We start from the raw sequence: 4,654 nt of genomic DNA on the forward strand, positions 1-4,654 counted from the left end.
TTCTTCTTCTTCTTCTTCTTCTTCTTCTTCTTCTTCTTCTTCTTCTTCTTCTTCTTCTTCTTCTTCTTCTTCTTCTTCTTCTTCTTCTTCTAATGTTTGCTGGGGGCAGAGAATTGTAGGGCTTTGTGCAGAAAACGACTTTAAGTGTTTGCTTTGTGGTTTCTTCCTGCCATCAGTGGGCAATGAGGATTGCAGGTCTTGCCTAGCCACCTGCAGGGGATGGAGGGTGGGTAGGGCTGCCAGCTCCAGGCTGAGAAACTGCTGGGTATTTGGGGATGGAGCCTGGGGAGGGCGGGGACCTCAATGGGGTACAACACCATAGAGTCCACCCTCCAGGCATCCACTTTCTCCAGGGGAACTGACCTCTGTAGTCTGGAGATGAGCTGTAATTCCAGGGGATCCCCAGGTCCCACCTGGCATCCCGCATCCCTACAATTAACATAAAAACCACTTTTCTCCTCTGGGTACAACTGCACAGGTTTGGGTATCTTGGACCATCAATGAATGCACACAACTGCACTTTGGCCAACCCAATAGGGTTGCCAAGTTCCAGGCGGGGTCTCAGATTAGAGACCTCAGTAGTTCCCTTTGAAAATATGGCTGCTTTGGAGGACAGACTGTATGGCATCATATCCTGCTGAGGTCCCTCCCCTCCCCAATCCTGCCCTCCCCAGGCTGCACCTCCAAATCTCCAGGAATTTTCCAGCCAAACTTGGCAACCCTATTTAAATTTGGTACCTGAGCTGAACAACTCAAATGGTACCAGCGGCAATCTTCGCCTATGGACTATAGGGACTGCTACCCTGGGCTCCGTGCTGGGAGGGGCCCTGACCTCCCATGGCCCCATCGCCCTGAAGGAAAGGAGAAAAGAAGAAGAGCTGCCACTAATGCCTGTCTCGCCTGGGGCTTGGGCAGCATGCTTGTGGCTGTGGCTCCCTCCCAATGCTCCCTCTAAGCTGTGGAGTCTTGTGAGCAAAAATTCTACTTTGTGAGCTACTGGCACTAAAGTTATGAGCGAGTGATTTGGCTACTGCATAAATTAGTTTGCTCTGGAGCCATCCGTCCTGGGTGAAGACAAAAATCTGTGAGCTAGCTCATGCTAACTCAGCTTAGAGGGAACCCTGCTCCCTCACACCCTTGACTGGCCCTTGCAGGGAGCTGGTGTAGGAGTGGTAGTGGTTCCGGTGCCCCATCCTGGACTTTTGCCCAGGGACCGAAAATCTTTCAGCTCACCCCTGACGACATCTCCTCCCCTTGGAACATTTTCACTTGGAAGCTTGTTTGCACAGGCCTCATTAAAGTCAGCAGGACTATATTGTGCAAGAGATGTCTCTTGTTTAGTTTGTCAGGTGCCATGTACATCAATGGGAGTTATGTAAATACATGATCTATTAAAAAACAATCAGGTCTTGTAGGCTTACATATTTGGGGGGTGGGGTGTTGAAATTGTTATGGCATGCCCTAAGGTTTGGTACACACACCTTTGTACATTTCTCCCCCAAAACAAGAGGATGAAAATGTACCTCAAAAAGGTTAAGCTACTTCCGCTCTGTGCTGAAAATGAAAAATTGGCAGATGTAGAGTCCAGCACACATAACAGTTATTTCAACACCACAGTGAACAAAATCATACCTGGGATGGGGCTGTGGCTCAGTGGTATACAGAAGTTCCCTGGTTCAAACCCTGGCATTTCCAACTTCTGTGAAAGACTTCTGCTTGGAATATGGAAAAGCTACTGCCAGTCACAATAGACAGCTGTAAGTTTTTTTAGACCAGTTAAGATTGTCTTTGCTCCCAGTATAGTCATGCTCTGATTGCAGGCAGGAACCAGTGGCAAAGAACATATAATTACGCTTGCACAATGCAGAATGTAAGTTACATTTGCTAATGAATAATAATTATGCTGATAGCAATAACAACAATAATCCATTGCATTTGTGTAGATGTATCGCAATATGGCCACAGGCAAGCTGCTCTCTGTCTCCCCTTCAGCTTTCATATTCAGTAGGAGGATAAGAATGCAGGCCTAAGAGCTGAAAACACACACGTGAACACACGCATGAAGCTGTCTTATATGGAATTAGAGCATTGGTCCATCAAGGTCAATCAGTATTGTCAGCGGCTCTCCAGGGTCTCAGGCAGGGGTTTTTCACATCACCTCCTACCAGGTCCTTTAAGTGGAGACCTTTTACATGCCAAGGTTCTACCACTGAGCCACAGCCCCTTGCCATCAAGAAGATGGTCATTTGGGGTTAAATGGTGTTTGATGCAAAATATTCCAGGTTGCATGCTCTGCAGAAGAGCCACTGTCAGAGCCCCAGGGGGGCCAAACTAAATGTGCTTGTATTTAAAGAGTTGGGTCCAGGTTTCACGGACCCATCTTGGGTTCCTCACAGCCACACAGCAGCTTTGGGGAATTTTTTAAAAATAAAGGGGAGCCCATTTGGGCTTGGAACACCATGGCAGGAGGAGGAGGAAGGGTTCCTGCCCGTCCCTCCTCCAGGCCATTTTCCTATGTAGCAGCACTGGCGGAGAGGTATTTCTCAATTTTTGGCTGCTTCATGTAGAGGATTTTACGCATGTGGGGTCCAGGAATCCCAGATGCAACTCTAGTTTGTCCCCCACTGTCATGTCTCTGGGCCTGGGACAGCCTTGGCAGACAGGTGTCCCCCCCCCCCCCCCCCGGTGATCCTAGCCCACAACACAATCTCATGAGTCATGAAAGGGGAAAAGATGGGAAATGTCATAAATACAGCCTCTTGCAGTAGTGGGTTTGCAGCCTGGCTTGCCCCCTTGTAGTGGTTCAAGTATGGGACTTGGCCTGGGGAGACCCGACCTCAAATCTCCACTAATCCATGAACCATCCCCATCCCCGGGCCATCTTGGATCAAACACACTCTTTTGCCCTAACCACATTGAGTGATTGTTATTGTGAGGGTAAACTGAGTGTGGAAAGAACCATGCATGCCCTCCTGAGGCCCTTGGAGGAAGGGTGGGGGATAACAGGCTCCACCCCCAAAATCTCCAGGTATTTCCCAACCTGGAGCTGGCAACCCTAGCCATAAGTAAGCTGTGACTTGATAGCACTTTACACACAGAGAAATAGGGTTGTCAACCTCCAGGGGGTGGCAAGGGATCTCCTGGGGTGGCAACTGTTCTCCAGGCAACAGAGATCAATTCCCCTGGGGAAAAATGGCTGCTTTGGGAGGTGGACTGTCTGGCCTTATACCCTGCTGAGGCCCCTCCCCTCCCCAAACCCCACCCTCCCCAGGCTCCACCCCCCACCCAAAATCTCCAAGTATTTCCCAGCCCAGAGCTGGCAACCCTACATGGGAATAAGGCTCGGGCACTAAAAGTTCATCTTTCAAACATTCAACAGAAAAATTAGCAGCACAGAATGTGTCACTAAAAAAGTTTGCAACGACTCGACAATGAGCCTTTTTTATTTTACAAAGATTTGTATTTCACTCTTTCAGAAGTCAACGTGGCTAACAGACAAATTAACACGATTTCACAGACTGAAACGCTTTCGTAAACAAATTCAATAGCTCTTCCAGTCCAGATCAGATGGACATCAATCTTTTTGTCAGCCAGAACACAATGCCACAAAACACATTTTATTTATCTACAGTATTGATAAGCATCTTCTGAGGCACAGTGGCTCCCAACTTGAACTTTTTTCTGAATCAAGCATTGCAGCCAAGGGATCTTGCAATCCAAAATAAGTCAGAAGCAACCTGCTCGTATTTCTGAGTTCTCGTTTACTAGAGATTGTGATGAAAGTTTTTTCCCCCTCCCCACTGTTTCTAGTGATACATCAACTATGGAGAAGGACAAGCTATTTCCACTTCGTACGCAGTATTTTATAGTGCCAGCAACAGAGAAAATAACACTCAATTTCTACAAAGGTAGCAAAGAAATCAGCAATACAGATCAAAACAATCGCATGCCAAGTGCAGCTTAGACATTTCTGTGCTTCTTGCTTAGACACACATATCTCTATTTATAGAGAGCCTACATCATGTAACATGGGGAGGAAAAGGCAGAACATATGCTTTGCATGCAGAAGGCCCCAATGTACGGTTGCCAGTCTCCAGGTGGAACCTGGAGGTCTCCTAAAATTACAACTGATTTCCAGACTATAGAGATCAGTTCCACTGGAGAAAATGGCTGCTTCGGCAGGTGGACTCAATGGCATGGTACCTTATCAAACCCCACTCTCCCCAGGGTCCACCCCCAAATCTCCTGGAATTTTCCAGCTCAGATCTGGCAACCCTAAGTTGAAGGACTTCAGTTAGGAAAGTAAGGGGGGAATGGATCTGTACTTGAGAAATTAGAGAACCGCTGTCAGATTGAAGATATAGCACTTTGTAAAATGGGCCAATGGGGAGGGGTTGTGGATGAATGGCAGAGTATCTGCTTTGCAGGCAGAAGGTCCCAGTTCCAAACCCTGGCATCTCCAGCAATGAGATCAGACAGAAGGTGATGTGAAAGACCTTGACCTGAAACCCTGGAGAGCTGCTGCCAGTTAGAGTGGACAATACTGACCTTGATAGACAGTGGTCTAACTAGGGCTGCCAAGTGGGGGCGGGTGGCGGGTAAACCCCCGCTTTGGAGGCCCGATTTCCGCCGCCGCGGAATCGGCCCCCGGGGG

Source organism: Gekko japonicus, unplaced genomic scaffold, assembly GCF_001447785.1.
Source record: "Gekko japonicus isolate JY-2015 unplaced genomic scaffold, Gekko_japonicus_V1.1 scaffold431, whole genome shotgun sequence".
Classification (NCBI taxonomy): domain Eukaryota; kingdom Metazoa; phylum Chordata; class Lepidosauria; order Squamata; family Gekkonidae; genus Gekko; species Gekko japonicus.